The sequence below is a fragment of the Mastomys coucha genome, unplaced genomic scaffold, assembly GCF_008632895.1.
Source record: "Mastomys coucha isolate ucsf_1 unplaced genomic scaffold, UCSF_Mcou_1 pScaffold6, whole genome shotgun sequence".
NCBI classification, from domain to species: Eukaryota; Metazoa; Chordata; class Mammalia; order Rodentia; family Muridae; genus Mastomys; species Mastomys coucha.
Window position 1 is genome coordinate 103807326 of NW_022196912.1, and position 14016 is coordinate 103821341.

The 14016-nt window shown below is 36.6% G+C and overlaps 1 protein-coding gene across 23 annotated transcripts in view; it reads left to right on the forward strand.

The window, feature by feature from the left end:
• Positions 1 to 14016, forward strand: part of Nrxn3 (neurexin 3) — a 1683426-nt gene that overhangs the window by 898152 nt on the left and 771258 nt on the right. The window lies entirely within an intron of this gene.

Sequence of the window (14016 nt, forward strand, 5' to 3'; positions counted from 1 at the left end):
GTATGTATCATCTCTATATCTATTTATCTATCCTTTATCTATCCATTGATCCACTTATTTATCTACTTAAAATAAATTATATTTCTTGCAATGCTACTATGATGCCAAGTGAGTTGGCTGGATATAAAATCCAATAACAAAAAACACTTGGTAAAGGGCGGGGGTTGAATCTGACCTGTTGTTTTCCATGAGCCTTGGTGAAACAGATTGATCCTTAATTAGTGGAAAGGAAAGCACATCAATTTATTACTGTATATCTAAGGATAGCAACTTGATCATCAGGGAGATGGCTAAGTTTCATATTTTCCAAAATAGATATTTAGTTGATAATATCCAAGTGAGTTTTAAAGCTTTATAGAAAAGTATAAATGTATGGGTCTTTCATCATTTATTGCAATGTTGGTTCTACAGTAATAAACTCTGCATATTCATCAAAATATTTTTTGCTGTATAATTTTGAGATGCTGCCACGTAGAAATTGCTTCCAGAAGTATGATGTACATTTAAACATTTAATCTATGGTTTGATAGAGCAGACCTCAGTGGATTTCATTTTTATTCCATTATCCTTTGTGTTTGCTTGTTAGGTTGATGAGTGTGGTGGCGTGAATACCAACTCACAATGATGTGATCATTGTTAAAGTGTGACACATTTTCAGGAGCTGATTACTGTGTGTAAGAGTGACTCCCTTGTGTGGGATAGAAAAAGAAATCATATGATGAGAAACTCAGGTATAATTGATTTACCAACGGCTATATAAAATTTAAGATATGACCTTCCACTTCTTTATGTAAAGGTAAAATCATGAGGAACTCTTTCTCTGAAGTCAGCCTTTGGGACTGTTTTGATACTATCAGAGGCAATTTTGAGTTAATGAGGGATTTTATGGAAAGACACAGACATTTACTAAGTAACATTCTCTGAAGACAGTCTTTAGCTCCTCTGAAAATGTCAAATCCAAGAGGCTGACTTCTCTCCGTGCGTCAGTACCATTTGAAGCCCAGCTGATAACACTTCTATTTGAGGATACAGATACAGAACAACAAAAGAAACAGTAACAAAGTCTTTTTAATATAATATTTTTGAGAATTTAATACATGCATACAATGTATTTTGATCATATTCGTGCCCAACTGCTTCCTGTGCCCAACTGCTTCCTGTAACTCATCTCAGATTCATCTACAAAACCTCTCAACTTTATACCCTCTTTTAACTTATATTATAGTTCAGTGTGTTTAGTTTGTGTTGCCCATGTATTTTATTATATGTTAGATGTAGGTCCATACATTAGAATATGATTATTGTATTGCTAATATTCCAGGGAACTGACCCTTAAAGAAAACAGATCTTCTCTCGTTTAGCAGCCATCACTGTCAATAGCTTCCCAGGTAGGGGTAGGTACTTAAGAGTCCCTCTTCGCTTCCAGGTAAAACACAGTAGTTCTTACAGAAACACACTTTTCACACACATACACACACACGCACACACACACACACACACATACACACACACATATTCATAATTTTAAGTCAGGACCAGAAACCTGGCAAATTCTAGCATACTCTCATCATTATACTGTCAGGTACAACTCCCATTGGAAGCTTGCTGTTGACTTCTCTCTTCCACATTGCACAAAATCCATATTCTCCACGCAGCTTTATAAATTGTCTTGTCTAGGAACTTCATGAAAACATCTCTTTTAAACATCTCCCTTCTCCCCTCTACTGTCTTTTTACCACGGACCATGTTTGTAACGTTTGGAGTTGCAGACAATTTTCAGATTTTGTTATTACTTTTGTGCTCTGGAGATGCATACGAGCCCTGAGCACACATTGGTTGCCTAGCTTTAGGAATGAGGGACTTGTATTGGCTTTGTGGGATGAGAAGAAGGGAATTAATGTGGGGCCCCAGGTACCCTCAGCAGACAGCTCTCTTGTGCTATACTGTTAACTGTACATTGCAGGCTATTTGGTGGAGAAATTGCTGGGTTCACACTGGCATGTGATAATAGATGTTCTTTGAGTTCAACAAATCAATAGTGAGCAGTGGATCGTGCAGATCATGGAGTGTGAAGCACCTTTTCAGACAGTTTTCTGCAGGAGTGCCTGTTAAGCTGCGCTGCTGGCCATTGATTGGCCTTTTGCTTTTTATTTATTGTGTTGGTCTATTTATTTTTTTAATGTCAGTTGGTGTATTGATTAAAATTGTTTAAAAAACTACTTCCCATCTAGGCTTTAGAAAAAATAGCAATATCTATATTATTTACTATGCAAACAAATGAGTAGGTGTATATATATTAATTTTGTCTCTAGGTTTTATATGCATATGTAAGTATCATACTCATATAGGGCATTTATGTGTTTGGTTATGTGTTTCTAGGCACCTGTATTATCCTTTTGTCTGTCTCCAATAAGCCTTATTTGAATTTACTTGTAAGACAATTACTTGTTGTCCAGAATATTTCTCATTTTTTATTAACTAGACACATATTTCCTATTCACAGACACAGTCATGAATAAGACATGACAGTCTCACAGTGAAGACACATACCAAAGTATTTCAAAAGAAAAGAAATGAGCACTTTATGGTCAGGAATCATAAAGAAAAAACACCTGGGTAAGGGGAGCGTTAAAACTCCAGGAGCAGCTGCTCTTAGGAACTTTCCATTGAAGAATACACCTGAAAAATGTGTAAATGTCTAGTAGGCAAATATGGTGCACAAGAGGAGAGCCACAAAGGAAAATGAGCATTCTATCCAGCAAGTGGGATCAGATGCCTTTCACTGTTTATAGCAGACATATTCTTCTCAGAAATGTTTTTCTAAGCATTAAATTGTTAAGGTCACACATCTTTAAACTGTAGTCTTTGACTTACTTGATAACTATTGCATTTTATGTACCTTTAAAATATAAATGGGTTTATTGCATTTCCTAATCACTCTTATTAGAACACAAATTTTATTTCTTGATGAAGAATCCTGTTTCCCCTTTAATCTATTACTGTGCCTTAGATGTGTAGGACCTGAATCTTGACCAATGTCATTGAATTGTTGATGAACATTGATCTTGGAAATTTATTTGTAATAAGCTAAAATTTGAAGTTGCCTGCTAGTCTGTTTAAGTTATTATAAAGGTTACACAGTCATTAACTAATTTGCTTTAGAGTAAAACTGGCTTGAATGTCAGTCATGTCTCTGACCCTGTGAACTTTAATTGTTCATTTAGCTTTTTGAAGCTAAACCTTGGTTTAAATAGAAAGATACTAATAATTAGAGGCATGGAGGTAGGTTTATTATTATACTAATAAGATATTTGACATTCATTAAGACCTTATCATATTCTACCCTAGGACATTGATGAAGATGCCTTTATTTCTTTAAACATCCCAAGTCCCTAAGAAGAGAGCATCATTTCTCGATTGTGACACAGAGAAAACTTAAGTCCTAGAGAACAGCTGAATGAATTCTTGAATCCAGGTCTGCTTGATATAAAAGATCACATTCTCATTAGCTTTGATTTTATGTGGTAATTATTAGAAATAATAAAAGCTGAAAATATGCATTATTTATTGGGCTAAGGTGTTTAATTCTAGGTGAACACATTTTCATGCTCAGCAAAATTATCTAACATGAAGAATTGGCTCTTTCTTATAGTTTTATTGTCATCTAAAATTCTGAACCTTGTAAGAGTTTCTGAATTAACATCCAGGTGAGGCACTTGGAATTAGAGTTTCTTAAATTATTATGGGATGAGCAGTGTTCTCCATATCCCCAGATATTTATATTCATGTTCTCTAGATTAGATGTTTTCCATGTTACCTTCCTATACTTATGTGTGTGTGTGCATTTTATGTGTTTAAATAACATCATGGCAGAGGTACATTTGCATATGTGTGTGTATCCATGTGGAATCCATGGGAGGGGTACTTTTGCACATGTGTATGTGGAATTCAGATGGTGATTGTCATGTGTATTACTCTGCTGTTCTCCACTTTTTAATTTTTGAGACAGGATCCTTCACTGAATCTGGAGTTCACTATTTTGGATACATTGGCTGGCCAGGGAGTTCAATGGATCCTAGTGTTTCTGCTCACTGGGAGCTAGGATTATAGGAATGTGCTACCATGTTTGGACTGTTATGTGGGTATGGCAAACACATTACCAACTGAGCCTTCTCTTCAGCCTCTACTTACCTTAACCGTGAAGCATAGTAGAACAGACACTGATGTGGTTGGGGAGGTCTGCAGCATTTATACCTTGACACTCTGTATCTATGCTACCTTGGAAAATTAATTCCTGTGTGGCTCCAAGAAACAGGTGTTTACAGGTCATACCTTATAAGACTATTATAAATTGAGTCATGTCTGAAGTGTGAGACACGGCACATGTAATCGCACTCATAGAACTATTAGCTATTCTTTAAAAATTTAAAACCACAACTCATACAGATGTAATTGTCATAAAGCTAAATACAATGCCTGTGTGAAAATAAAATGAATGTGCACCAAATTTGTTTAGCTTCAGAACACAGGAAACAACATGATAAAAGTGTAAACCATAAAAAAAAAACATGATAAAAGTGTTAAGTGAATATTTGAAGAACTAGATATTGATAGGCATTCAAAAGCCTAAGAATACAAACTTAAAAAAATTAGTAATGATGAAAGAACAGCAGCTTTTTAAAAAGTCTCCCGAGTTGTTATGTTTATCACTGAGCATATGTATATCTAGTGAACAGAAATCAGCAGGCTATCTCATGGAATCTGATCCCTGCCCCCAAAATAAAGAGCAAAAATTGGTGTTAGATGCCACTACATCTTCCCAGGGATGTAAAGATTGTTTGTGTGGGTATGTTAAGTTATCTTTAAAGGCATATAATTATTCCTCTTTTCATTTTCATAATTTTGTACAATTTATGACCAAGATTGCTATTTGCTGTGTATTCAAGTTTGAATCCGTTCTTATTTGGATATCTGTCTCTTACTCAATTACCTTGTACTAAAATACTTCACTGTGCCAATCATTGCGCTCTGTTTATTTTCTACTTTTTTTTTCACTCTAACTTTACAACAGCCCTGGAAAATAGGTACTAGTGTTATCCAGTTAGTTAAAAGAAAGACCAAGATGCATGGTGTCAAATGATTTGCTCAGAGTAAAGAATCTGTTAGGTGAAAGGACAGAGATTCTGAGTTTTATTTACCTCTAACTATGGGGTCTTCCCTAAAAATGTCTTCTTGATTTGTCAGTGGAAACCTCCTTATAAGGGACTTTGGAATGCACAGGGCTTTAAGCTCACATTGGCTACACTAATTAACTATGTTTGTTGATATTAATTACACCGTATTTTTAGTGCTACACTGTTATTTGGGAAAGGCATGTATGTGTAGGTGTATATGATGTGTATTATACATTTACTTTTTCCCTTTTAAATAAGGACATCACCAGGATTGATTTTCTCAGGTAACAAGACCAGAATTATCAAATGATTGTTGTTCTGCACATTCAGTAGGTGTAGGCTGGCAGGGTCTAACAGTGGAGATGCTGGAAAGGCACAGGGGAACCACAAGTAATCATAAAGATAAGATGTGGAATGTAAGTCAGAAACAAGAGAAGCATGCTTGAATCTGCAAAGGTAATACCCAAAGTGACATCCTTGAATCTGTTATCTATTTTTGTTCTCACAGACCTTAAGGCCTTAAGGTAAAGGGAGTTCAGAGAATTCCAGGTCAGCCCAAGAAACATCTAGATCAAGAACATCAGAATCTACATGCTCAGGAACAGTTCCATGGATAAAAGTTTTAAATTTTGTTGTCCTCGACAATCACTTTTGTGTATAGTTTACTTTGTTTCTGGGGGCATGTGATGTCCTCCATGTAAAAGGACTACTGATATTAATACACATGTAATATCAGATGCAGCAGGAGTCAGGGTTGCTTATATTTTCAGGATCACATAGCTGTCCATGAAAATGAATAGAGATTCAGGCAAAATCTTCCTTTTTCACAAAGTTCAAATGACAACTGCATCTATAACTTAAAGGGAAATACTCTTCTTGTTCCAGGGTCTTAAAGTTTGTCTGGGGTTATTATGAGTTTTTGGAATTTGTGGCCTCAGTAATTTTTTTTCTGTCATCTCCAGCATGATGTACTGCATTTTGATCAAGTTATTTGTTGACAGTATTGGCAATGATCTTCTGACAGTCTCTTGGTTCACAGAAGATGATTTTATATTGCCTTGTTAAGTACAGTTACAGGTCTTGCATAGGCACAGTTTTAATGTAACTTTTCAATACTCATAGTTCTAAATTTATTTTCACATCTAATGGTAAAATTATATATGTATACAAACTACTTTGTCTTGTCTTGTACAGTATAGCTTCCAAGTACAATTTGATTCCATTCTCTCATGTTTCTTCAGTATTCTTTTTTTTTTTTTAAGTCAGTAAAGTCTTTTTTGATTGAGATAAAATTTGTAGTCAGCAAAATGCATGGACCGTACATGTATAATACTGATAAGCACACACTATTGGAATCAATACCCCAGTTATCTGGGAAGTCTCATCTTCCCAGAGATTTCCCTTGTACTTCTTCCAGTTAGTTCATCTCATTCTTCTCCCAAGCTTTCAGTCTTTGAATTGGTACCAGCATACATTTTTTTTACCTATTTTTGAGAAGATGTAATTTGAAGCTTTCAGTCTGTGATCTTGTGTGTGTGTGTTTTCTTTAGTTCAGTGTGATCCTTCAGAATCTCTCCTAACTGTTAGCCATATCTCATCTATAGGAAGCAGCTGGACTCCATGTTAGGATCCCATCTCTGCTCTAGTACATAGACATTTCCTCAGAAACATAATCTGGGAGCAACCATATGTCTTAGTTTCTTTCTCTCTTTCCTTGTTGGCAGACAGGTTTATTCTGATGTCAAGTGGCTCACAGCACTTTACTTTTCCTGTTGTCTTTTCTCCAGATCAACTGAATTAATGGTTGAGACCCAACCTTCGTCTAGTTGCAAGTAGATGCTAAGTTTTTTTTTTTTTTCATTCTGCCTTACTTCATCTTTGTAAGGTGAGATTTGGACAAAGTAGAAGTTGGGGAGGGGAATATAACCTGCAATATGCTGTGCTTTCAGCCACAAAACCTCAGAATAATTTCAAGCTTCCCATCAGCACCCAGCGGGTGGTGTGGCATGACCTGAGTCCCAATTGATTTTGCTATTGGAAAAGACTCCAATTCCAGTTATAGGCATTCTGATATCAAAGAACCCTCTGCAGCTAAAAAAAAGTGCTCTAAGAAGCTGCACAAAGCTAGTTAAATCCCCGCAGATGTGTCTCTATCCCGAGTTTCTCCATCTGAGTTTCTGCTCTGAGGTCCCTATAGCTTTTTTTCCTTCCAGTCCTCCAATAATGATTAAGCTCGGTGGATGCAAGGATGGATTTGGCTTAAGCAACTAGTCACTTTTATTCTTTGTTTTATTTAAACTATGGTTTGTTTTCTTCTCTACATTTATCTTGAAGGTCTTTGCCACCTGATCAATGTCACTTTTTCAAGTGAGATTATAAAATGTTTTCAAACAGAGAATTCAGAGACATCAGCAAAGTGGATATGTTGTAGTTCCTGTGTTTCAGCTATTGATTTCTCTCAGTTTGATTTCCAGGTATGAGTTCATACACAGTATCTTCTATAAGCCTTCAATAGAAGAGAACGTACATTGGCAGTGCCTTTTAGTATTAGTTAACATTTTTTCTTTACTAATAAAGTTGTACAGGTCAACTCTCAAAAGCCTGGAAAAATATACATTAAAAAAAACAATACTTAAAAAATGTATAAATTTATTTTATCAGTTTGACCTTGCTTAGAATGTACATTGTCAAGCACATACTAGATACTCAAAAGCAGTTGTTGACTAGGTGACAGAGCCTGGTATTTTTCTGAGGTCTGGGTTGAGCAAAGATCCCAGTGTTCTTTTTATGAAATGAACAGTGTTTCCCCCACGACTGAGTATGTTCTTTCCAGAAGGAGTGCATCTGGGCATGCAAGAGTCATAATGAGTATCTCAATATGTAATTTTGTTCTTCGGACAAAAATTGAAAATGTCAAGATGTTTTCATATTTTCCCCTTGTTCTCCTTCCCTCTCACAGAAAAACCTTTCAGTTCTTAAGCTGTTATACACAGACATATTTATATACAAGTGAAATGTTTTTTGTGGGATAGTGGTTAAAGGGACAGGGATCTTAGAGTAGACTTCTTTCCTCTGATGAGATTGATTCTGATAGTCTAGTCCTCTGGAGATCCACTGAGACAGTGGAACATTTCCACTTGAAGAGTGTCAGCTTCTCCTGAGTTTTACATTGAACAAACCAATATAATACAATTCAACAAGTTAGATGCTCTGTAGACTGAAAAACACAGACCATAAAGGCTCGTTGATTCTTGTACACCTTGGCTATAAAAATTTTATGTCTCCACAGGACAATCCATCCAAACCTAGCAAGACCTTTGTAACAGTGCCCAGAATTCTGGATAGGAAATGAGTGTGTCTGACTACAAGGCAGCGTTTCTTTTGGGGGTGGGAGGGGAGAGTATAGAAATATGCTGTTTTATTAAAAAGAGTCTCACAAAATGAAAATACCTCAAAAAGGAAGCTAAGATAACAACCTCCACCTACAGAATTGAGGGAAGACAGGGAAATGTTAAGTTTTTTCTGCTTGCCCAGAACAGGGCGGGTGGGAAGGTATAAACAGAACCAACCTAAAAATTGATGATATGACTCAAGCCTAAAAGGGGTCCCAGAAAACCAGCATTTATTGACAGTTCACAGGACGCACACAGTCCTCAGTGAAATCTAATTTTTTAAAAAAAATTTCCAAGATATTTTAACATGATGAGAGTCAAGTACATGTTTGTATCAATAAAAATAAGGACCTATGCAAATATACATATTATCAATAATTATAAACATGCTGTAGGATATTTTTTCTTAGATTTTTCTAATATAACTTCTCTATCCTGTTTACCTTTGCTTCTGAGTTTTTTCCTGGCACATATATGAACTGCTGATTGCCTCTCAGAAACTTGAAAGACATACATTTCCATAACTGTACAGATATATGCCCACACGTGTGTCACACACCAGGTATCTCCCTGCCTTCAATGATACTTGGCAGCAAGCCTTATCCCATCTGAATTCTTGATATGTGAGGTATAATTTTATCTCTGAGAAAAGATTTAGGCAGGGAGATGTCAACTGGAATTTATTTATGCTTAAGCATAAGCCTTCTTTCGTCTCTGCTGACCTACAATTCCCAATTGGCCTCCCTATTGCTGCCACTCAAGTATATCATAGAGTTAACCCTCACATAGGCATCTTGGTTCTGGGAAAGGTGTACTGTGGAAGAGAAACAACTCTCAGGAAAATAATATGTATATAAACAATTCACCAAAACAAATGAAGTTAGCTAGATAAACTTTTAGAGGTGTTAACAGCTTCATCTCAGTTCCTACAAAACACCCCACATATTTCCAACATCTAACTTATTTAACTTGCATTTGGATTAATTTAGCATATTTTCTTATTATCTAACACTTAATGAACAATAAACACAGCTATAACCAATTTCACAGCTATTTCTCAGTGTGGGGTATCATTTTGTATTTAGTTATGTTTGGTTTCCTAGGTAATCTGTGATTACAGCTATATTTTCTAAAGCTTGTCTCCTGTCACATAGAATATTTTGGTAGTGGATTCTTCATGCTCTGACAATGGAGGAAGGAGAATGCTGCTTTGAAGCAATGATATCATGAAAACCAAGTGGTCAACAAAGGGTATTTTAGGATAGTTTTCTCTCTTGTTCTTTATTGTTGGTCTCTATGCTTTTATTTCTGAAACCCACCCTGTTTTCCAGTTCTTGGCAAATCATCCCCCAAAACCAATTATGAGTTTTACTGCTTTCATTCAGGGACAGCTAAGAGCCTCATTTTTAATGTAGGGCAGTCTCTACACTTGAATTTCAAGGTCTTCTATGATCTTATAAAACAGTCTCAACCCCTTTTAATATTAATAGGCTGTTCTGTCCTCAGGGAAAATCAGCTTCCTCACTGTCCGCAGCCCTGGCCTGTGGTCATTATGCGCCTTCTCTTTGCTGCATTGTCCCCTCCTCTGAACCCCAAGCACTTGGCACAAGTCTCCCCTACTCCCTTCAATCCTGTTACTTCTCTCATCCACATTGATCTCTCCTCCCATATCTACTGCAGTTTTTTTTTTTCATAAATTTGTAGCAGTTAGGCTGAGCATCCAAAGGGGATTTGTATGAATATGAGAGTGAAAAGATGAGGATTGAACCCTGTCTCATTTCCTTCCTAACACATGGCCTTTGGCAAGTCACAAGCTCATGATATGTGTTGCTACCATGTGAATACACTTGGAAACAATAGAAGAAAATCAGAGCCTGACCTGTGAATGCAGCTTTGCAAGGAGGCAGGTGAGCAGGTATGTTTCATGTGTAGAACCTATATTAAAGTGTCACCAACAAGAAACAAGTAGAAGTCTGAGCAGACAATCATCACTGTTTTCTGTTACCATAGTCCCAAGAGACTCAGCTTTCCCACTCTTAACTCACTATCTTTTCCTCTAATGCTGAAGTTGACGTGTTTGTGGAATTGTGTGAGTGGCAGGGTTACTGGGATTAGGTTATTCAAAGAGCACTGATATTCATAAATTCTAGTTTGAAATTGAGACACACCCCAAGGAGCCTTTACAATATGATAAAACAGGTTTTGGAGGACCCCACTTTCTTTTCTGCAAGTGTTTCAATTGATCTAATGTGTGGCATTATAAGGCAGTGGTCTGTTCAGGCAACTTAGGCTCAGTAGAGTAATTGGCCATGATCCCTGGAGCCTCAGTGGGCAGTCTCTGACTGCAGGGGGCAGAAGGAGCATGACTATAACTCCTGAGTCTTTGGCTCCTGCTTCAGTCACAACCCCTCACAGATTCCCCCGCAGGACATGTGTACTTTATCAGACAGACAATACACCAAGCTCCCAGATAGTCTAGCTGGACCCTACCCCAAGTCATTGACCACAGCTAGTCATGCCACACCTCATATAATATAAGGGATGGTTTACCCCCTCCTCCCTCTCTTGCTCTTTGTTCCTCTCTTGCCCTGTTTCCTCTCTTGCTTCTTTTCTTCCTCTCTTGCTCTTTGTTCTTCTCTTGCCTTCTCCTTCTCTTTTCCTGCTCTTTGTTCTTTCTCTTGCTTTCTTCCTCTCTTTTATTTCTCTCTCTCTTTCCTCTCCTTTCCTTCTCTCTACTGACTGGCCTATTTTCTCTTCCTACAATAAAATATCTCATTTATACATTGCTTCCTTTTTTGTGTTTGTTTGTTTATTCATTTGTTGGGTGGTGGTGGTACATGCCTTTAATCCCAGCACTTGGGAGGCAGAGGCAGGTGGATTTCAGAGTTTGAGGCCAGCCTGGTCTACAGAGTGAGTTCCAGGATAGCCAGGGCTATCCAGAGAAATTCTTTTTTGAAAAAACATTGCTTAGTTTTTATTTTTTTATTTATTTATTTTTTTTAATTTTAGATATTTTCTTTATTTACATGCGAATTTCTCCATTCCCAGTTTCCCCTCCAAATAATGCATGCCTCACCCACAGGCCATCAGCAGCAGGGAGAGAGAGAGAGAGCGCCCCAGCCATTGGCCTCAGCAGTGAGCTGTCCTTGGTACAACAATCTAAACCTTGTATAGTCTTCTAAGCATATCTCAAAAGATTCAGGACTTTCAGTTATGAATTTATATGATTTTTGGTCCTTAGAATATAAAATTATTACTGGTTAGTCAGTTTTTGGCTCTTGTCATTTGTAAGACTGAGGGGACAAAAATCACAATCCTTGCTGACTATGCTATTGGCAGTTCTTAAAACATACTTATCTCGAGAGTTATTAACTTCTTAATAAGACCACACTCTTTAAGTCATGAACTTTGTCACCAACTTTGATTTCCACAGTGAATTACTGAAGATGATAATTTTATAGTCAACTCTTCCCAGACCTGAAGGCCAAGCAAGGCAAGACCATGTTTAATGTTCATCCACTTTAGCCTTGAACTTGAGGCCAGGAAGTGAAATGCCCATAGCCATATCTGTTAGTCTCTATTTATAGTAAAATTATTCATAGAAAGGGAAAAATATAGAAAAATAGAACTATGGGGTTTCTGGCATATTATCTCTATGTCTTAATGTGCTAATTGCTGCCTGCCATGGGGTAGATGCTTGCATATTGGTCTCTAGTGGGGTGTGATTGATCAGAAAACCTTGTCTCAAGGACACTGTTACCTCTTGTCTTATCTAGGAGCTCTCCATAATGGGCTCAGCTGGAAATACTGGATATTAGATTGAAACTTTAATCATGGTGATTTTGATAATCAGTTCCAATGAATAGAATGCTCCTATCTCTATGGAGCCTATGAAATTGATAGGATCTGAGGAAGGGAAACATGATTTTGATTGATTAACATACTAGAGAGGGATTGGTGAAGAGAGAATGGGAAGGAGAAATCTCAGCCATCTTAAGAAATAGCAGTTCTAAGGATAACAGTGTAATATAATGCTGATGTCTAGTTTGTCTTGAGAACTTGAGAATTTAGGTCGAATATGTAGATGATGAAGACTTAAAGTCCTTATAGAGTGTCTTCATATGGAATTGTTTTTTCTTTATATGGTAAGTTTATTAAATAGATGAAAATGGGTTTTTTCTTCTGAAACTTTGTAGAGTAGATACAGAGTATTTATTATGGTGACAAATATTTGGTTCTACACAATGTTGCAAATAACTAAGGGATCAGCCTCATGTGGAATCTCTGTTAGCTTATGAAATAAATTTTTTTCTTAGTGTGAATGTAGCCCTGTATAGATTCAACAACCCATTGTGTACTAATATAGGCAGTCTTCAGGGGAAGATCCTTTTAACCTTTACTCTTGGTCCTAGAACTTGATTATATAACCAATTCTTCAGTAATATTTGTTCTTCAGAATTGTCTATCTTTGATGATATGTTTTCTAAGCCTCTATATCAGTATCTACTGATCTTCAGGATTTAAATGATACTGTAGAGTTTACTCAGTGGAATACTAACTTGCCTAGCATGTGCAAGGCCATGTATTTTATTCTCAACAACAGTTCAACACACATACACACACACTACACATGTATGCATGCATCTGCATACATACATGCATGAACATACATAAACACACACTCTCTTTCTAAATAATAAATAAATTAAAAGATACTGTCAACAATCTACACATTTTTCCTTCCCCAACCTTTCCACCCTTAGCACTGTCCTGATTGATTTAATCTTTTGTGTTATATATATTCCTTATTTTCTGATAACCCAATTTCTTCTAACACTGGAGCCCTAGCAAAGAGACTTTCCCTTGTTACCACCTCGTAAGTTCTCTTCACTGTTTGCCTTTAGGCACTACAACACAACCTTCTATTCCTGTTTTCTTGAAGATTTTATTTGTCTCCACATGCTATTTGGAGTTCCTAGTAAGTTATAAGAAAGACACTTTCATAATATTATATATCCTTTGTTTTAAGACCTGCCATCCCTTATGCAAATTCAAGTCAACCCCCTTATTGATTTGTAATCCCTTTCTTCATGGCTGAATGACATGAATTTGCCACTTTGTCCCCCTGCAAATCCATTTTCTTTTAATGTCTTGAATGTGTTTCCTTTTGTATCTATTCTAGCCTTTCATCTAAATTCCATCCTGGTTTTTTCCTGTTCAACAGTAGTCCTGCTCTCTATTCTTTTTTTTTTTGTTGTTATCATTTCCCCAGCAGGTTTCATCTGAGTCTTTCTTCATATTTCTACTGTCAAAATGTAGCTTTATATGTAAATACCATACATCTCTATATCACAGTAATTAAAATTCTTTAGGACTATTCTAACATAGTGCTTCATTGTAAATCTAGCATATACTATCACAAATCTTAACACCTGGAGGAAACATAACTT